This window comes from Microtus oregoni, unplaced genomic scaffold (assembly GCF_018167655.1).
Source record: "Microtus oregoni isolate MIOR12 unplaced genomic scaffold, Mior012 000001F_ref0000356, whole genome shotgun sequence".
Lineage (NCBI taxonomy): Eukaryota > Metazoa > Chordata > Mammalia > Rodentia > Cricetidae > Microtus > Microtus oregoni.
Genome location: NW_024543060.1, coordinates 32,872,036 through 32,894,634, shown reverse-complemented (window position 1 = coordinate 32,894,634; position 22,599 = coordinate 32,872,036).

The following is a 22,599-nucleotide window of genomic DNA, read 5'->3' as shown; positions in this document are numbered from 1 at the left end:
CCCTTCAATGAGTAAATGAACAAAGAGAGCAAGGCAGGAAGGAAGGAGTCCTGCAAGAGAGGTAGTCTGGAGGCAATGTCTAGCACCTATGGGAGACTGCTGGGTCAGTCTGGAGGCAGAAGCCCACTTGGGACTAGCAACTAGGCCACTCCCTCAGGTTAAGTTCCCTAAACCAGAATTGGAAAAAAAAAAAAACAAAGATGTTTTAAGGAATACTTTCATGGGAAATGTGCCAAATTAGGATAAAAAAGAATACAGAATGAGAGATAATAACTTATGTCTAATCTTTCAAGCAAGGGGAGTAACAAGGAAAAGAAAGTTAAATCTTGATCACAGCGGCTGGAAAGGGACGAAGCACAGCGGGAGGAGGGAGGGGCTCTGATTTGGGGCCTATTGGGTGGTCTTCCGGGTAATATTCTATTTTTGTGTGCGTCCTGTTTTTGGACGCACCCCAGGCTCATGCTAGCTTTCTTTCTTTCTTTCTTTTTGTGTGTGTGTGTCAAGTAGCTTTCTCCTTTTCATCATTTTCTTTTAGAAGCTTGTTCCATGAAGACTTTCAGGAATGAGCCTCCCTTCCAGAAAAACATGTCAGATGAAAGAGAAACATCCTGCTACCAAGATTTAACAAGCAGTTGCACAATTCAGACTGGAGTATCGGCCTCACAGCTTCATGGTGTTTGCTGAAAACCCATACTCTGTTTGGATGAAAGAGGTCCAACTTTTACATATTTAGTTTTACGTATATTTTCACATTTGAATCTTTGCCATTAACCAGTAGCAGTTTTAAATAAAATGAGCCTTTCCTTTTCAGAATATATTGACTTCTCTGTCTCTCTCGGTCTCCCTTTGTGTCTCTCTGTCTCTTTCTCTCTCTTCCCCTCATACATATAAGTGGGAATGCTAACTGATTTGATCTACAGGCAACCACAGGGGCTGTGAGTTCATGAGACTGTGTTCTTGTCAAGTCCAGAAGACATTATTTTAGCTCTGTCCTCCCTACCTTTGGATCTAATTATTTCAGCCTCCTTCTGCCACAATGGTCCTTGAGTTTTCACGGGAGGGGGTGTGATACAGATGTCCCACTTATAGCTGAGCATGTCACAGACACTTATTTTATATACTTTGACCAGCTGTAACTTTCTATATTAACCATTGTCCACTGTTCAAAGAAACTTCTCTGGTGAGGTCTGAGGGCTACAACGATCGATGGGTAGAGAAATACAACCTTAAAAGCTCTCTATTTTGCAAAATAAAACACCAGAGTAGGTTTAGTGCTGGAGCTTAGGCGTGTCCCATAGATTCTTGTCCACATTTACAATCTCAGGCATGCTTGTCCTAGGGTGGATGGGGGTCTCAGTTCAAAGCAGAAAGTGGTTGCCCCTATAACATCCAAGACGCTGTTGCACAAATGAGCATATGTTGTCACGTTGTTCGTTATTGTGGCTCACGGTTTCACAACGAAATAAGGCAACTTTGCTCTTGTTATGAAGTCTTAAATTAGTAGACATTGTTAAGGATTGGGAACTGTTGTGAGACATCTGGTCATTTTATTTATTTATTTGCTTGTGTGTGTGTGTGTGTGGCGTGTGTGTTTCTCTGTGTGTGTTCACGTGTGTATGCATGTACACCTGGGTGTATGCGCACATGCGATGACCAAAGAACAACCTGAGTGTCATTCTTAATACACTGGTCACTGATCTCTTTGATTATCTTTGTTCCTTCCTTCCTTTCTTTCTTGACAGAGGTTCTTTTACTGGTCAGCACTCTGACAGGCTAGGGTGGCTAGCCAGAAGGCCCCTAAAGTCTTCCCGCCTACCCTGCCTAGCTTTGGGAGTGCAAGCAGAGGCACTGTGGCCTGAATTTTTATTTCGATATGAGTGCGGGAGATTGATTTCTGGTCCTGATGCTGGTAAGGCAAGTGCTTTACGGATGCCTCCCCAGCATCCTGCTCCTGGTAAGTGTAAAAACAAGACAGGGGTAAGGAGGACTTCAGAAAGAAGAAACATTAGCTATTGTTCCCATTCAGTGCCATCCGCTCCCTGAACCTGCCCCGTCTGAATCCTTTGAAAGCCACTTCACTTCTTTTTTTTCTTTCCTTACTACACCAATAAAATCAGTCATCCACTCTGCAATACACATGTAAAATGCCTTCTTTTGTAGAACAAACCCTTTGTGTGTAAATAATGTGTAAGCCCCTTCCTGCCTTAAAGCATTGTGTTGGGGGAAAAAAATCCAACCTAAATTGATTGTATAGATAGCCTGATTGTAAAGCAAGATTAATATGAAGATGCAAGGAGTCTGCAATAAAACCTACTAACTTAAATCCCTCGCATTTGTGTACAGCATTCATATTTAGCAACAGTCCCAAGGCTGAGATTAAAGCTCTTTGGTAGGTTACTTCAAGGCCTTTTTATTGCTAAATCTTATTATGTCTCTAAAATGTAGAAATTAATCACCTGTCATCAAAGCTGCAGTGGATTATTGACTTCTAAATGTCTCTACAAATTGATTCATGACAGAATGAAACAGGAGACTGAACTAGCATTGAAATTCTTCTGCATGTGATAAAAAAGGTCTATTAAAAGCGTTTCAACAAATGCTGTCTATTAGGTAATCATCACAAAGTACTTTCCTATCAAAATGAGGTGCTTCTGGAATGGTTTTGATGAGATATATATTTTTTCCAGCACTGATGTGGTAACATGAAATTATTCTGAAACCCCAGGAAGCTGATTTGGAAATCCATTTAATTCTTATATTACAGAGCACACAATTTTTTCAAGTATTCACAGAATATAAAGAAGACAAAGAATTTACTTAGTGTGTGTGTGTGTGTGTGTGTGTGTGTGCTCATGCCCATGTGTGAGTTCTTCTGTATAGCAGACTCTACAGATTGCTCAGATGAAAACATTGGTGTGCACTTATCCACAATGGGGGAATTGCAATAACTTTTTTCTACAGAAGGTTCCTTTCATGGTCTCAGTATATTTTTTGACTGAATTCTGATTTCTTATTCCTGTTATTCAGAATTAGTTGCTTTTAATATTCCTGGCACCCCTGCCCTGCCATGGGACATTAGGCAATATTTGGAAACAATTTTGTCTGTCTAACTAATACTTGTGGCATTTGGTGAAAGGGACAAAAGATACCTTTAAATACCTAAAACACAGTCACATAGTCCAAAGTGTCAGTAGGGCCAAGGGCAAGAACTCTCCAGGATATCTAAGGAAGACATTATTTGACTTAGGGCAGTGGGAGTTAAAGTAGAACACATATAATTTTTCTGTGTTCGCGGTTTAGTTTTTTTTTTTTTTTTACATTTGTTTACTTACTTATGGGTGCTAGTGTGTTTGCTTACACGTGGGCACAAGAATACTACAATACAGTGGTTCTCAACCTGTGGGTCTCCAACCCTTGTCAGATAGCCTGCAAATCAGATTACAGTTCATAAAAGTTGCAAGATTACAGTTATGAAGTAGCAACAAAATAATTTTATGGTTGGGGCTCACCACAACATGAGACCTGTATTAAAGGGTGAGAACTATTGCTGTGGTGGATGGGTGGAGGTCAGGGGACAACCTGAAGGAGTCAGTTTTCTTCTACTACCTTGTGGTTCCTTGGGATTTGAACTTGGGTCTCCAGGAGCACCTTCACTCGCCGAGCCTTTCTTTCCTTTGGCCAGAAACCATGTTTATTTAACCAATAAATTTTTCCATTCTTATTTTAGTCCTCTATTTCTTTATTCTTTCCATCATTTAATTCTCAGAGATAGTTTGTTTTTACTCCAGAATTTTCTCTTTGGGCCTCTCATGCTCCATGTCTGCATTGCTGGCATGCTCCATGCTGGTATTCTGTGCCTTTAGACCCCCCGTGACTAGTTCAAGTCTTTATCTGTCTTTCTCTGTGGATGCTCTCAGAGATCAATATAAGGAGTAGCCATTGAGCTAACCGCTGATCAAAATGCATTTCGATTTTCAGTTAGCGCCCCAGGACAGTAATGGCCATCTCTGCTAAACAGGAGATTAAGGATACCAAGGCAGAAAACTTCTATTTTGAGTTTCTGTCCCCAAAAGATGACTCAATCCAGTTAGGAAAAAAAAAAAAACACAACCTTTACACCTTCAACCCAAGTAGCCAGTGTTCCCTTATTACTTCATAATGTCAACATGTAAATTAAGCAAGCAAGCAAGCAAAGAAACAAAAACCAATAATGAAACTAAGTGTTGAGTTCCACAGTGTCAAGAATAGCTGTTTTTTTTTAATCTTTGTATTTTAGTAATTAGATCTCTGAATATGTGAGTAACTCTTATTCAAGTCGAGCTTAAAGGGTAACACACTCAGAAAATCTTTTCTACAGACCACACTATATACACAGGGCAGTCTTGTAGATGGGACAGCGTCCCAGGATGTGGGCAAACATCTAACATATACTGCTCTCCCGGGCTCTGTGAAGACCTCTGACTCCATTCTTCTGCTTGTCCCACCTTCCTCCCGACTGCTCTGCTTCCTTGTCAGTGCTCCACGATGGTCTTTGATTCAGTGGAGGCTTTACTGTGAGATTCCGGGACCCTGATCGTGAGCGATGACACCTGTGGTTGATTCGCTTAGCGGTTGCTCTAGGCAGCCATCTTCTCCAGGGCAGGGCTGTCTTAGCTACAGACTTGGCCCCAAGCAGAGCTGACACGAAATTGGCACTCACCAGGTGACGTGGAGTGCAGACAGTGACACGTGGAAGCCATCATGGGTGCTTCCATTTCCTCTTTGAGTTATAATTGTTGCCACTGCTGAGTACATCAAAGATCAAAGCAGCAGAGACATGCCAGGAAATTAATGTATGGATACAAACAGTTGTTGGACAACTTAAACCTGGAAGAATGGAGACGATTATGAGACGTAAGGAGAGTTTTAAACATTGTACCCGATTTTTGAGAGACTGAGAAAAAAGCTCATTCAGGCAGAATAGCTGCAGGTAGAGATTTAACCGCCCAATGCTGAGCGCTTATAATTGCTTCACACTTGATTATTCTATTACTCTCCCCCATCAAGTCTTCGGTTGGGCAAGTGGGGCCAATAACCTTCAGCTCCCAGCCTCTTACAGTCTGATTGCCACTAACCATCTCACTGTGTAGTTTGCTCCCCCCCCAACACTCTGAGGCCATTTCTGGCACTTGTATAACATTTACAGGCAATAGTTAAAATTTAACTGATATTTGGGGAAAACTCTTGTTAGCAAGGATTGTTTATGCAAAAAACTATATCTCAGAAAGCATCTCCAGCCTTTTGGAAGACCGAGAACTTAAAAGGCGGCTTTTGAGCTGAATTCATGTATCTCTGTCTTTATTTTAGTTGATCTTGGCAAATCCCTCACATATAACCCAGGACCAAAATGAAGTTCCACTCGGGAAGGCAGTCACGACTCAACGATCTTATCCTGGGAATGCCTGCTCTTGGCGTCTACACCACATAATTTGGGAACGAGTTTACACATTTACTCCTGTGCTTTTCAAGGGACTTTTATGATCTGCCAAGTGGACAAATGTCAACAGGCTTTAAGGATTGATTTACCAGGATTTCTGTCTCCTGTGGCCAGATTACTGTAACTTCCAATAAGGCACGTGTAAAGAAGCTCCGCAGACTTGGGAGAAAATGTGGTACCCACCAGACTGGCTTCATCACGAGCTCTAGCGCAGTTGCCTCTTATCATTAGAAACTCCTGGAAAGGTAACAATTTCTTGTCACTCAAACCTTCTGGAACAGTCCCCATAGCTGTACTGGCTGTGTGTAGGCACATAAGAAGGGGGGCTAGGTAATTTTGGTACAGGGGTCCCTACTTGTTCCTGCTATGCTTTCTGGTGGAACTTCTAAGTGACTCTGACTCTGGAGACCCTGATCTCGTCAGTCTAATTTCCCCAGAGCCGATGCCCTCCTGAGGGCAGCAAACCTCAAGACCACACAGAGGAAATGGAGTTATCTAGCACGAGTGGGAATTGGGATGAACACTTCTTCAAAGTTGCTGGAATTTCCAGCTTGCTATTTGTGGTAGAAAGAAAAACAACGTCACATTGTGACATTTGTGTCATTTAGTTTCCACGTTGTGAAAGCCATTGAAATCTGAGTTTGGTCCTCTCAGATTTTACTCTTCATGTGACGAGAGAGGATATGAGATCTCTTGTTTCCCCTGACTTTTTCCCCACAGTTTTCCTGATTCTGTTACTGAAGTGGGGACCGAACCCCGATCCCTGCTCATCCTATGTGGAAGAAAAGACAAAGAAGAAAATCAGGCTCACCCTGACTCTTCACAGAGCTATCCTTAGAACTAGCAGGTGGGTTATTCCCACTTCTGGTTTATCAGCCCTGGAATATGGGAAACACCAGGTTAGCTAACTAACCTTCCTCTCCCCAGCACAGAGTACTGGATTAAATTCCACACGGAAGCCCCCAGTCCTCAAAGCAGACTCAGCATCACCCGGCTATTTAATGTGTCTTGTCTTCATATACACGCACATCTTCCACTTACTAGTGTTTTAATTTTAGAGAAATGACTCAATTTCTGTTTAGAAATGGAATATGAATATAAAAATAGTTTGTTATAAAGGTAAATAAAAAAAAAACCCTCACCAAGAACCTAGAGCATAAGATGCTCTTTTCCCATCCGAGGGAACCCGAGATAGCAGCTCCTGCCTGTGTGGGCCTCTGACAACTCCCACGGGCTCTTTCAATTCATATTCTAAGCCTGGCTGGACTTGCCCCAGACATATGACATGGGCTCATTGCACTGAATTGTAGCTTTCAGTTCTGCCTTCAATTGGTCCCCCTGTGTAGACATTCTGTGTGATATCAACCCTCTACTTCAGGGAGGAAGAGGCTGTTTGGGCATGGGTATTATTTTCTTAAATGCAGAATAAAGCAGGACCAGCAGGGCATTTCAGTGAAATACCTCCTTTGAACTGTCCTATTCATTTGCTCTTTTATGAATTCACAGCTACGGCTTTCCAACTGCTCCATTTGATTGCTCTCATGTACAGAGTATAGAGACAGCAAAGAGGGGATTCCTGGAGATTCTTAACTTATTAACAAAGGCTGCGATGACTGTGGCAACCCCCAGAACTGACAGCCAGTTTCAGCCCTTTGTAGGGGTTAAGAGAGGTAGACAGGCTGGGGGAGAGGAAGCTTTAATAGAGATACTGAGTCTTCAGAGCCTTGGGATAGAGAAGTGCCAGCGGGGAAAGGAAGCATCACTCTCGCACTGGAAGACCGTAGCTCATCCTTCCTTCAGTTTTAAGTCAGAGTAGATGTTCTGAGCTCCAAAAATCAGCTGCTCCCCTTGTGACTGGACTCCAAGCTTCAGGAGACCTCAGACTTGGGACTGGCAACTGTGCGCTTGTTTAGCAAACCTCATGCCTTACTTGTGGTTATTTTAATTTAAAAAAAAAAGGCCCACATGGCACATGGTTGTCTGTTGTACAATATTACTTTAAGATGTGTTACATTTGTTTATGCTGTGGAATATTTGTTTAATGATGTAAAGATGCGTTGCATTTGTTTACTTCTGGGAAGATGTAAAGACACCCGATTGGCCTAATAAAGAGCAGAATGGCCAATAGCAAGGCAGGAGAAAGTATATGCAGGGCTGGCAGGCAGAGAGAATATGTAGGAGGAGCAATCTGGAAGGAGTAAGATCAAGGAGCAAGAAAAGAAGGGGCCAGCCACCCAGTCACACAGTCAGACATGGCATAAGAAGGAAAAAAAAAGATATGCAGAAATAGAGAAACGTAAAAGCCCCGAGGCAAAAGATAGAGGGGCTAATTTAAGAAAACCTGGCAAAAAACAAGACAAGCTAGTCCGGTTTTATCCCATGCTTTTTCAGACCCAGGCCAGCTGGCCTTGGTGAGTTCCCAAAAGAACACCCCCATTGTCTCAGTGTGTGGGTGCACCCCTTGCGATCCTGAGTTCCTTGCTCGTGCTCTCTCTCCTTCTGCTCCTGATTTGGACCTTGAGATTTCTGTCCGGTGCTCCAATGTGGGTCTCTGTCTCTGTCTCCTTGCTGAACATAGCGGACAATGAGGACTACTGAGAACTCAAGAACAATGGCAATGGGTTTCTGATCCTACTGCACGTACTGGCTTTGTAGGAGCCTAGGCAGTTTGGATGCTCACCTTATGAGACCTGGATAGAGGTGGGCAGTCCTTGGACTTCCCACAGGGCAGGGAACCCTGATTGCTCTTTGGGCTGACGAGGGAGGGGGACTTGGTTGGGGGAGGGGGAGGGAAATGGGAAGCAGTGGCGGGGAGGAGGCAGAAATCTTAAATAAATAAATAAATAAATAAATAAATAAAACAAGACAAGCTAAATCCAGGCACTCATAAGCAATAATAAGCCTCTGTTTGTGTGTATTTATTTGGGAACTGGGTGGTAGACTCCCCAAAAGTAAAGAGGCAAAGTGTGTAAAAACAACCCGCAACAGATGTCTGCACATCAGCTGAGGCTGTTATGTTCTCAACAAAGGACTGTAAGGTAAACAATGCCTTTAGCAACCCTTGTTTTCAGTGGGAATCCCTAATGGGAATATTCTTCACTTCATTTGGGGAGACTCTGTATACTGGAGATATAAATGGAAAATGTTTTGTGTGTGGATGTGTTTATGTGTGCATGTGGAACCTAGAGGCTGACATTTGATGGTTTCCATAATCATCTCTTGCCACTTTTTTATTTTAGAGTTTGTATTTCTGTGTGTTTATCCTCATGCGAGCAGGTGCCTCTGGCGTCCAGGAGAGGGCACCAAACACTGTCAAGTAGCTGTCATGCCCTCGAGTGCTTGGAACCGTCTTCTGGTCCTCTGTAAGAGATGTATGCACTCTTATTCCCTGAGCCACTTCCAGCTTCTCTCCATGTAGTTTTCGAGGAAGCCTCTCTCCTTAAACCTGGTGTTCTCCAATTTTTGTTAGACCCACTGGCCAGCAAGCCCTGCGGTTCCTCCTGTCTTTGTTTCCATAGTGCTGAGATTAGAAGTAACATGTCACTGTGCCTGATTGTTGTTTTTTAAATGTGGGTTCTGGCAAATCAAACTCAAGTCCTCAGGCTTGTATGAGAAGCACTTTACTGACTGAGACATCTCCCATCCCTAAATTTCTTCATTTAAATTGCTGTGCAGTATTGAGAGCCTTGAGAGTAGCTGACTTGAGTATGACCATTGTGTGGCAAATTGGAAATTCTTTTGTAAGGTGCACACAGTTAAATGTGTTCTAGTCTATCTTTCTTTATAAGAACAGGTCTCTCAGCCAGGCATGGTGGTATACATCTTTAACCCCAGCCCTCGGGAGGCAGACAGAGTCAGATCTCTGTGAGTTAGAGGCTAGCCTGGTGTACAAAGTGAGTTCCAGGACAGCCAGAGCTACACACAGAGAGACCCAGAAACTCTGCCTCGAAAACACACACACACACCACCACCACCATAAAAACATGTCTCTGAGATTAACTGGGCCAAAGATGGAAACCTGGATTCCGGTTGCTTCCTGAGTGTCTGAGCTTGCTTTTAGCTGCAGTCCAGGGCTAGTTTTGCGCCTGAGTCCGAAAGGTCCTCACTCAGACCAGTGTATGGGGCTTTGACAGACAATCTGACACTTTGTAGAAACCACCGGTGGCCTTTGGGTCATACCCTAGTTCTTGGAAGTTGCGGAAGGTGACTGATGCTGGCTTTTCTATTTACCAAAAAGCATCTACTCTTAGCAGTTCCCTCTCCCATCTCCAAACCCAAGAGTGGAACCTTCGGCTAATGGATAACTGTGAAGGTGACAGGCAGACAGGAAAATGTATAAATTCTCAAAACGCACCTCTTTGGTATGCCTGCAAGACTCCCTGTGGGCCATCTCTAGTCTGGTTTATAGTGAGCTTTAATTTATCTAACTAATGACATGAAAGATATAAAATTGGTAAAAAAAAAAAACTATAGTGTTTGGCTTGCTTAAATTAAGTTTATGAGTTTTGCTTAAGCCTGCCAAACAAGTTAAATATTTCATGGCTTCCACAGGCTACAGTTCTAATATTTATAACTCTTGTGTACAGATTTCAAAAAATTATAATTACAACTCCCAGGATCCCAGATATAGCAGATGTTCAATATTTCTACAATGTTGGCAGAGATGCCTCTCATGCTCTTTTTGATCTTCTAGCCATGTATTGTATCTGTTGGAACAAGCTGTTGATAAGAAAGCCCACTGCCATTCTTTCATCTTCACGACCTTGGGAAAAACTAATTTGGAACAGGAAGAGAGATGGAAAAGGTGATTTTTGCCCTCCTAAAAATACATTACTGCACAAAACAATGCTTTCTTCCGGAGAATGGTATGAAAGTACATTTTGGCACGAGCCATGTTTTATTTACTTTATGACCATAATCTCTTCTGTATAATTTCCATCTTTTCAAAATTAAAAATGCAATTTTTCTTTTTTGTCCTTAGCTTTTTTAACCAAACATCTACATACGTTATTTGCCCTTCAGAAAATCTGGAAACTCTTTTAAGGTAATGGGTTAAGCCCGAAGGGTTTTGTTTGTAGGACTTACCCTGCAGCTCTGGGAAGTATTGTCTCCAACACAAATGTATTAGCTTCCTCCTCCCCTAATTTTTGGTTGTGTTTGCTGAAGTCAGGATCACAGACGTGCCTAAGACAAATTAAATTTACGTTAAGAAGTTTCTAGTTTCCGGGTCTGAGAAGGAGTCGGAGTCGGCAGTGGTCTGAAAACGTTCAACTTTCTCTACTTCTCGGTTCTCCGCAGACCCGTAGTGGATTGAAGGAAGACCTGCAAACTTTAACGTGAAAGTTTATGCGCATACTCAATAGCAAAAGAGACACAAACACTTGTTAGTTTTCGCAGAGCATAAGTATTTGAAAGGCGCCGGCATTCAAACTCTTATAGTATCGTTATCTGTACCAATAACCCAGCATAGATATCTAGATCTGTAAAAGTTTCTCAGAAAAGTTAATGGACCTCAAATTCAGTTTCATGGACTTCACTTCCCACATCACAGCTGACTTTTCTGTCTTCTTTCTCAGATTCACATTTAAAAAAATTATCTGTGTTGAAATGAAATGTGCCTTCTTGGGAGAGCCTCTAGCCTGAGGAGATGCCCGAGGAGCATGCCTGAGAGAGGCATCGCTCCCAGAAATAGATGTCTGAGCAGTCCGGCTTTTAAGTAGGCAGGCATTGTGACATGTACCCAATACCGACTCTCTGATGTTCAGGAATGACAGCTGGCTCTCGTAGGGCTCCAGGGTAAGTAGCGAGTGTCCTCTGTATGATGTAATAATGCAATGGTGTCATGAATCTCAGCCTGCAAATGAGCAGAGATTTGCATCATAGGCAAGGTAGGGCCACCCAGATACATGGAGATGCCGTGACCTGTTTGTGGAGTGCACGTTGGAACATTTGAGGTGGATGATATCAGCCTAGCTTTCAGAGGAGGCTCATCTGCTTTTCCTACCTCTTCCCATTTTACAGGGGTGGGCTCTTTGGGGTCTTTCCACTTTCCTTCATGGGCTGCCTAAGTTACATTATAAGCACTGTATGAAAGAACGCCTATTGTCAATCATCTCTGTCACTGTTGACAACGGGGAAAATGGAGGAAACTCTTTGAAGATGCTTAGAATTGTCCTCAAGACTTCTATGAGTAATACTTGAGCTAAGCTGAGGCCATGTGTAAAAGCTGAAGCTTCTTTGTAGGTATGAAAATACAGGATAAGCTCAGCCTTGATACAGGGGAAGAGGCTTGGTCATGCCTCAAGTTGATATGCTAGACTTTGTTGACTCCCTAAGGAAGGTCTTACCTCCTCTGAGGAGTGGATAAGGGGTGGGAAGGGGGCTGTGGGGAGTGAGAAAAGGGGAGGGGCTATTGGGGTTGGTATGTAAAATGAAAAGTAATTTTTTCATGAAATATTTTAATTACAAAAAATTAAGTGGAAAAGATAGGTTCCAACTATCAACTAGATTATACAGTATTTGTCCTCTGCCTGGATGGGTTTCCTTAGCATGTTCTCAAGACTCATCTCTATTGTTACAATAGGATTTCCTTCTTTTCAAAGGCTGAGTTGCATTTCACGGTGTTTGCAAACAGTGCATTTTCTTCATCCACTCCTGGGCTGTGGAACACTGAGTGCTTCAGTGGACTTAGGATTGCATTAAAAATGTTATCATTTTATGAATTGAGAGCACTATTTCAAAACCTTTACCCTAGGTATCAATGTCATTGAATTTCAAAAGCCATTGTAAGTTAGGATGCATCAATATAACATTCCGTTTACAGACAAAGAAACTGTGGTTCCTGGATCATTAAAATCCAAAATTTCTGTCTTGTAGGGTGGAGCTTCTGCTGCGGTGGCGAAATTCCTCCTTGACAATCCTGAATCAGAATCCTGCTCAACAAAATGGAAGCTTCTGTACTTTTCACTGGTATGCTTTGCCCTATACAATGTGTGGTTACCTGAAGGACAACATGCTGTATTATTGTCTCTTATTTTCCACTTGGAGTTATGCTCTGAGCAAAGTGTAAGCCCCGGAGAGAGGCGTGCTGAAACCCTTAAATGCGTTTTCCCCAGATACCATACAGTATTTATAAACACTAGCCCATTTCTGAGAATGCAGCAACCTCCATCCTCAGTAGGCATGCCTTGCATGGAGTTTCCATAACAAAATTAACTTAAAACCTACAGAGATTTGTGACATTGGCTTTACCTCACTACCAGTTTCCTGAACCGTATAAATACCCCTCTCTCCCTTTGTCCTCTTTTGAATATAATCTGATTCACTGTTTTAAGTTGACATAATTCATCAAATGTTTTTAAGGTAGCAAACATGAAGCAAAAGCATTGCTCTTGGGAAGAGGAAGAGTGGATAGTGGATAGAATGCCCTTGGGAAGGTTGAGGGCTGTCCTTCCTCCAGTAGACATGAACATCACTGCTTATGCCGGGAAATCTACCTCAGGCCCGGACACTTGATTTTTATGTAGCACTTCCTACCAGCTGCTCAGAGAACAGAATACAACCTTGAGCTACGGAACTGATGTGCAAGCTTTCGATACCTTGGAAAATCTACTTGTAGTATTTTCTTATTTACTTCAGCACAGGTATTACCCAAGAAATCTCAGGTCTTCAGGTGTTGTACAGAGACAATTTAAAGCTCACCCGTGTCTAGAAACCTAGAAACTTCTCATGTTTGGTCAAGGCCAGTGTCACTGGGTGATAAGAGACTGCAGACAAAGCATGAAATGTTTCATAAATATTCAGAGAGGGTATATTTGTCATTGTCTCAAAAAATACGGTTTTAATGCTAGTTTCTTCTCTTTCTAGTTTTATTTGCTAAAATCACTTTGAGAGCAAAGTTGAACACATGCAAATGGCACTTTCCTGTAGTCACTAAAACCCAGAGTCAAATCCCAAATGGTGACTTCAGTGTCTATGTGTCTTCTTAGGGTTGTGATGCAGAATTTTTATCTGTTTTTATTTGCGCAGAACAGAACAGACACTTGTTTCTAATATATGTACTATGTGTGTGTCTCCATGAGCCAAACAATATTTAACACATGCCTCAACCAGATTCCATTTCCATAACCAGGGTGTGGATTATGCAATGAGATTGGTTAAGAAATTCTGCTTTTGTGTGTAATTACATGATAGGAGGGCTTGGCATGAGAAAAATATGGACTCTTGAGTTTTTTTGAAGCTAGGAGAAATTTAAAACACAATGGCAAACTAGCATGAAAGAAAGAAAATGTATATAGAGAAATATCTGCTATGAGGGCAGAACTCTGAGAAGAGGGCTTGCTTCTACCAGATAGAAAGCATTTGGCATTTAAATTTATTTGTTAGAGATGTCTTTTTGTAATGTTGCTAAGAAAACCCCATAGATTATGAGGCTGAAAACTCATCTAGTACCAAACACCTCTTAGATTCTAATGGTTACTGATGTTTTTCACCATTTCTTAATATCTAGGAAATAAACTATAAACACAAAAATAAAGCAGAAAAACCGAGGTATTTACATGTTTATATTGTTAATGTGATCCATAGGTTATCACCATGATACTTACATTATTCATACCACTTAGGGAGTAGCTATAAAGTATTTTCTTATTTATTTTTACTGTAAAACTTATTGTGGAAATAATATCTGTTGCCTTACTTAGTTGTGGACTGAAATAAAGCCATAATTCTAAGTCTCCAGCAAGGTTAGCCCTTATATGGTAGGGCAGACAAATTGAATCTTAAGAGATTTAATCTTCACGGCTTCTTTCTTCTTGTAGCCATTCTTTCCCAAAAGCTAATATAAAGCTTTTGGAGCTTGAATTGTTTTATGTTGCGTATTTGTCTTTGTTTTTTTATAAATTTAATAGTCTCTCAGTTCGTCCTCAAACACTAAACCACTACGTCGTACAGATGAGATCTGATGTGAGCCATTCAGCTTTGTATTGCCGGCGATGGTTATCAGAGAAGCAACAAGAGGAATTTCTCTAAATGGTCATATAAATCTCACAAATGTGAAGCTGGGACTCTGATTTGTATGCCAAGCAATGGAAGCCTTGTTTGAATGAAGGGGTTGGTGGTGATGCTAGGCTGATATCAGACCATTGACACTTAGCCTAGTGATGCTTTAGCCTTCAGGAATTCCCTGATGGAAATAAACTTGGTGTTTTCATATAACTTTGCTGCTGATCCTTCTTATCACCAGATCCCTCATTATGTACAAAACGGATCTGCAGATAGGAAATACAATGAGCATTTGGTTTCTAAGACACAAGAAAAAGAACAGAAAAGGAAGAGTACGACTATAAAATTATTTTAAAAGGAGAATGGTCTTAAAATAATGCTTGAATCTGCCCTTACCACTCACATGGGCACTCTGCAATCTGGCACCTACTGCAGTGGGTGTCAGCTTTTTTCACGACAGAGTAGCTGTTTATAATTAGTCCATTTTGTTAATTTCACAAAAGGGACCTGGATTTTTTTGCTGTTCCTATTAGAGGCTTTCTTACAAATAAAGTAAATTGAATTTTCAGAAAATTTCACAGCCTTCAGAGATCTCCTAGACCAGTGAGTCTCAAACTTTAGTGTGCACAGAGACCAGTGAGCAATCTTGCTAAATGCTGCTTCTTCTTTGGCTGAATGGGTCAACATAGTCTGAGGGTCTGGATGACTAGCTAAAAGTCGAAGCTTTGACTAGCAGTCTGACTGTGATCCCCAAGAGCATTGAAATGACCTGTGAACATGTTGGAAACTGTAGCTTCTTGCATATTGGAGGGCTCAGGAGTCTCTGTTTTGCCCCCTCCCCCCGTCCCATATTGGAGATCATAACCAGGATTTTTACTCATGCCTGGTGAGTGTCCCAATAATGAGCCACACCCCCAGCCCATCCCAGTTCTAAGGCACTCTTCTGCGTGATTTAGACATACCCCGAGATCTAAACCGATGGCTATGAGCCAGGCCTGTGCGGCACAAGAAGCTGAGACTTCTAAAACCACCAAGACTTGGGCCTCACCCCAAATGAGGAAGGTCAGACAGCATTATCTTTATGGTCTCCACCCTACAAATTGGGAAAAGATAAGTTAAAAAAATACTTTCTCATTTGGGCAGTTATTGAGTGGTGGGGCTTGGACTAAAATGAAGTACCTGTTCCTTCAAGTGCAAGTCCCTGTTCATCCCCTCCCCAGCCTGTCAGCCGAGAGCATTTGCAGGGTGGAATCTGAAAGCAGAGCCTGATACTGTTTGCACTGCTATGCCTCCAGTCTGGGCAGAAACGCCCATCAATCTTTCAAGAGAACTCTATTCTTCGAGGTCCTACGCACCGTTTGGCATCTCTCCCAATCAGTCACTGAGTATACACTTAATTTCTTCTTAAAAGCCACCTGGTTTTGTTTTTTGCTCATGCGTATGCCTTTTTGTTAAGTGGGTGAAAGATGTGTAATCTATCTCATGCATAATTTGTTTAAGATGAGTCATTAAAAATACACTAAAGTTTAATATGCTGTATATGCTCCTGCAAGGGCTCCTCCCCCCATGTAAATGATTTTGAAAGTTTTAAAAATAGTTTTCAAGGTTTTTATTGCATGCCATTGTTTGCAATACCTCATTTTAAAGCTCTAAAATTAACATTTATTTCCTATCAATTTTGTTTTCTGTTTGTCTGTTATTGATTTCTTTCTTTCTATTTTTTTTTTTACTCTCTGCGTGTCTAATGGAAACGGAGCTAATGGGTCTTTGCTTTGTTTATTCCCTTGCTTATGCAGCAGCACAGTTTTGATGTGGTCAGCACAGCTCTGGAATGGGGATTTGAGCAGCGACAGCAGTGGGGCGAGTTTACATGTACATTCCTTTGGATTTCTGGAGGTTCCGAACAGTTTTCTCCGTTGGCCCCTTTCCCTGTCACTGGTCCCTTTTGTTTGTCTCACTTAGCCGTGTTTTGGTGAGGCAGTCGCATTTTCCTTCAAGGATATCCCTGAGAGTGATAATCACAAAAGATAAATATCCTACTTGACTGACTGGGAAGATCAGCCTAACTGCCACCTGTGAGAGGCTTCTCCCTGATTCATGAAGCAATCACAACTTCTCACCAATCCGACACTGCCAAGCAGACTCCGAAAAACTGAGCATCCTTGAGGAGTAGGGCATGTGGACCAGCACCCTGATTGCTGTATTTTATGTACCAACCAACAAATAACTTGGGAGAACATATCTTTCATTCATCTCTTAATAGATGCAAGATGTATTAATTGAGAATTTAGGGGTGGGGAAAGAAGGGTTTAAAAACATTCTTGAGCCCTATTAGACAGATGTCTGTATCTTTTGCCAAATCCCAGTGATCTGTTGGTCATAAACAGCAAGTATCAAATTAGGACGTCAGTGGGGTGAAAGGCGAAAAGGAGTGGTGTCTCTCTACCAAGGAACAACATTGCTGTTTGTTATTTACTTAAATTATTCTGGCCGGATGTGACCCCAAGATGACCACAGCGTTCACGCATTCAATACTTCCTATCTTGTCCACCCGTGTATTATTATCAGGCCCACCAGTTAAGCAGAAGATCTGGCCTCTGTTGCAAATATTAACGAACAGTGAAATGCCCCAAAGGCAGAAAGCAAGAGGGCTTGATAACCACAAATGGATAATTATTCTCTAAATAGTTAAGAGCTGATTCGACGCAATCGAGGACATGGCTCAGAATAAATACTGACACGTCAGAAAACAGTCGAGTTTCTTCCTGCTCGTGGAATCCTCCTGAGGGCTCTAGAAATTTCATTTGCAAAATTCGCTTCTTTATTCCCCAGAATGACCAGAATGACTCCCATCTGTCTTAAAATTTATTTTTAAATAAGTATACATATTTATTGCAGAACTGAGTATTAGACTTAGGGCCTTGCATATGCCAGGGCAAGCACTTTGCCACTGAGCGATACCCTTCCTCTTCAGAAATCAAGTGATTTAAAACAACCATGCACACTTCTTCATTCACTTACTTCATTAGCTTCTCCTTTCTCTTTGGTAGTACTAGGGACCGAACCCACGGCTTCACACAGACCCAGAAAGCCCCCTACCACTAAGTACATCCCCAGCAGTATGCTATACAACAGGCAAGCAGCAGGCTCTCCCTTTGCATGGGAATATGAACCTATGGAGATGCCTAGGGCTGGGAGCAGAAGTGAGAACTTGCCTGCAGCTCTGTCTTTGATTTGTTATATAGCTTTAAACAAGTCACCTTATCACCAGCTCTCTATTTTCTTATCTGTTTAAGCCAGGATTATGTTGGCTGCTCACCCAGCAAATATATTTTAAAGATTAATGGAAGAGTGCTTACATCGTAACTTTGAACTCCTTATGTCAAAATGATACACCATCCTTGTTACACCATTAAAATTAATAAAAAAAATTATCGAACTCACTTTTATCTAAATGCCCAAAGGCTGTATCTAAAAGACTCCAACATTTGGTTTCAATAGTTGCTACAGGTATGGAACAGGGGAGGTTAGGTCCAGCTCAGGGCTAGTACTTGCTTTAAGCTGCCTGTCCACAGCACACCCAGAAGATGCTTTCTTGTTCAGTAGTTTGGATGCTGGAAGCATTTCTTTCATTCTATTTTTTTCCCCTCATAGGAACCTCCTGCCCTCATTCCCAGCTGAGTAGAGCTGAGAGGACTTGCCTTTTGCCTAAGAGCTGTCTCAAGCTATCTTGGCAGTTTTCTTGGTTATGTTCAGTCATCTGTGATGGGCGGAGATGGTCGCTTTTCTTTCTCTCCCTGAAGGTGTTTGAGGAATTAATACAAAACAGGAAATGAAAGGCTTTGAGAAGAGATTAACCAGTTGTGATCATGGATGACTAATGTTTGTTAGGGCTAAAAATAATGTGACCTTGGGGGTGTTTTTTCAGACTTCTTGAAGTATAAAATACATAGCTATATGTTAATAAAAATATATCGAAGCTATACAAAGTGAGCACATTGACAAGGTCCCAGAAGGCATGTAAAACGGTTAGAGACATGCTTTCCAAAAAAGTGCTTACCACCTAAAATTAGTAGTTCATATATGTATGTATGTATGTATGTATATTTGACTTTCTGAATAGAAGGAAATACCTCAAATTTAGAAAACATTCCAAAATTAATACTATTCTCTTCAGCAATTAATATCTTGACAAAAGCTGTGGCTAAAGGGGATTTAAGGTTGATAGCTACTTAAACATGTAAATCAGAGCTCATTAATGCTGTTTTTTCATATTTAAAATATTCCAAATTCATTCCAAATGTTGTATAAACCTCACTAATTATATGAACATACAGGATAAGAAACTGTATTGAAAGTTAGCTTGGGAGTTCAGCGACTTCACAAAGGGAATGAGACAAGTATTTAAAAGCTCCCATAATCCAAAAGTGCCTTTTAGGTCAGGAAATGAGGACTATAACATCTGTGTAAAACTAAGGGAATTTTAACTAATTGTTCAAGTTGGGCAATAGCCAAAACCCTGGAGTTAGCACACCTGGGTAATATCTACATAATGTTTCTAAAGGAATATATTCCCATAAGGAAGAAAACAGTAAAACTTTAAAAAGACTAATGAGGGAAGGAGACATTTTAGGAAACACATTTATGGATTGGTGTTGTTGAATCTCACCCTAAGTGTCGGGAAGGGAAACAAATTCATCCCCAGAAATAAAGGAGAGAGGCACGAGGAGATCTGTGTTGTTTCCCAGGGGACTCTCCTGTCCGGTTCCCACAGAACTGGTTTAATTTTCCGGTTCCTTCACAATGTGGCACACAGCTGTCATCCAGTGGGAGAGGCTCAGACTTTACCTTGCTTCTGTTTCACTTCAGACAACTATTTCGCTTCTCCTCAAACAAGTTCAATTGTGTTATCTCGGGGATGAGTCCTGGTTACTGGAGACAAAGGAGAACCGGAATCGTGAGGCTGTAGACCCAAGCAGAAAGTATGAGGGCTTTGGAAAATGTGTTCAGTGACTTAGCATGGACACACGGGTGCACACATATGTGCACACACACGCATACAAAAGCGGGAGAGTGATTGAGGCAGTTACCTGATGCCTCTGGCTTCTACACGCATGCACTTGCCCTTCGCAATGCAAACTTGTAGACCACATGTACCAGGCACACAAATAAGTAAATAAATAAGTATAAGTTATGGCCTTCTTGAAAAGACCATGTCTACTTCACCTGATTTTCATGATTTCATTTAATCTTTTCAGACTAAATATTTTACTTTCATATTGGAAGTTTAGGAATGTAATTGGTATTTTGGTATACAGCTACAAACTAGAAGAGATGAAATACTACAAAGAGTTAATGAGAGATTACAGCTGTCAGCAGTGCAATTATACTATTATAACTAGGGTGTTAATAAAGGTATAGTTTAGCGCAAGTAGAATCATGTACTTGGCCATAGGTATAGGGTGCCCAAGCAGCAAGAATTTTGACCAGTTATTAAATAGAGTTTAAAAACCAGCATGAAGCTTTAGATAGCGAACGATAAGTTAAATGTAATATCTCCTGGATTTAAAGAGGAAAGATTCAGGTAATTTTAGAAACTAGGTCTAATTAGTTTAATCTCAATTTAAACATTAAAGTAAATAACTAATCAATCTTTGTAGAACAACAGGATGAGCCATAAGTATTTTTAAAAGAATAAATAATGATAAGAAAATCTAATTACTTTCTTGATAGAATTCTGGAAGATTAAGTCAATGAAATTGCTATATTATACTTTGATTTTGGTTTTACAGATCATGAAATTATATTTGCAAATTTTATGCAAATTTACCAAGAGATTAATGTTGTCATGTTCTGTAGACCTAGGACAAAGAAAATGCTGTTAACATCATTGCTTAAAAAGTGCACAAAGAGATTCCAAGGTCATGGGTTCTGTGCCTAGAATAGCTAGATGGTTTCATTTCCTTTCTTTCTCATTATCTCCCTTTTGCTCTCTCATCCTTTTCTCTTTTCTTCTACAAGTCAAGAAGCAGGTTAGTGCTGTCCTCAGGTGACAGGATCTCCTCAGAGATGAGGGGAGGAAGATGAGACCATAGAAGTGACAGCTTTCCCTGCTGGTGAGAGTCCAGGGCTCAAACAGGGAGAGAGGCAGCATGAGCTTTTCATCATGTCCTCTGCCAGGCACAGCTTTATCCTTGTGCCGTAGCCATATTTCTCACACTTTGCTGATACACACGTCTTAAAAGGCTTATGACTAATATATGAACAGGAGATTCTGCACAAAGATGTATGACAAACATGTATGCAGATTGTCATGATCGCATTGGTTCCTTATTGCTGTTATTATTATTATTGTATGTCTGTGTGAGTGTGGACGCGTGAATCCTAAAGTGTGCGCCGAGATATCAGAAGACAGCTGTTAGGATATACTTGGAAAAAACAAGACATCCTTTCTCTTATAGGAATTGCATTATTGTGGGTAGAGTGAAATTATAAACGTTATCAGTGTGTAAATTATACAGAGAGGTAGAAGGCGGTAGGGATCTACTGCACAACAAAGAAGAAAATCAAAGCAGCATTTGGAGGAAGAGTGCTCTTTTAAGTGAGATCATCAGGGAAGGTCTAGTCAGCAGGAAGATGACATTTTAGCAAACAAAAGGATGCCAAAAATGACAGCCATGTTGTGAGAAGTGTCCCAGGCAGAGAAAAGAGACAGCCCAAATGCCCTAAGGTGAATTGTGGATCTGGGGAGCTTAATCCAAGATGGGGGTCAGAGAGATGACAGGTGACCCACACGTGGTAAGTCATGCTGCTCACTGTAAGATCTTTAGCTATTACTCTGTCAGGAAGAGGCATGAGATAATTTTGAACAGGAGTGTAAAATGATCTGACTTGTTTAAAAGGATCATTCTGGCAGCTGTTGAAAATCAACTCTGTGTCATCAAGAACAGATATGGCATGAACTTGTCGAAGACTTCGAGTAAAACAGGGTCAATTTCATAGAATTAGTATATAATTTTACAAACCGCAGCCTCGAGTTTTATAGCTTATATTCCATGAATGCAAATATTTTCATTTCAATATATCTCTAAACTGAAATTATTTCCAGGAGTCACTTATGAAAACAATATTTGATCCTCAAAAGTTCAAGACCATAAATCAAATATATAATTTAATTAGTGCAATGATTTATGTGCACAATTCTTTATAGTATTCTCTATGCATCTGTAGGAAAGATCTTATTTAAAGTATACAAAAACCCTGTGGTGTTGAGAATTGGTGATTACCATCTTACCAAAGGTAAAGGACCTTACTTAACTAGATAGTGACTGAACCAGGGTGAGTCACTAATCCGAGCCTAAAGCTCTCTCTATCACTTTGCCTCAGACATGACCCACATTAAAATTGCTGTTAATGACCCACAAATGAAGGGAATTTTCAGAAGATATTAAATTGAATGGGAGTGGGTAGTGCATGGGCAATTAATGAGAGGGAAATAATAAAAATCAATCGTGATAACTTTGCTACTTCATCTCCTGACCCCCTATTTTCACCTAAAAGTCACTTATTCAAATACTGTTGGAAATTGGAGCTCATTCAAGGTCAAAACTTATGGCGAAGTGGCTACTAGCCAAAGCTAACTTTCTGTCAAAATTATCTTTAAAAGACGGTAGGTAGAAGGTTCCCTTGAGGTCAGAAATAAAGGTATTTCAAGAACCTTGGGTCAAGCATGCCTCTTAAAAAATTAAATGATGTGAAATTTGTCAAAAATTAGTAAGGTCTGTGAAACTCCATTTAAGAAGTTAAACTGCCGTAGATCATGATGCTTGCCAGCTTTTAAAGTTCAAAACTTTTTTACCAAATCATGTCAAAAACCAGTCAAATTGTTAAGTTTCTATTTTATTGCCAATGTCCTTTCTGTATTCTATTTCCACTTGAAATCCTCTGAACAGCTCTAGTTGAATATGGGCTGTTTCAAAATATATCATCTTATGCTCCCCAACCAACTTGACCTTGAGTCCGGAGTTGGACTTGGCTCTGTGTCTCCGAGAGTCTAAGGCCTTTGCACCATGTATACTCAGTCTGGGTAGCCACACTTCCTAGGCTGACCAGTGAGCCTG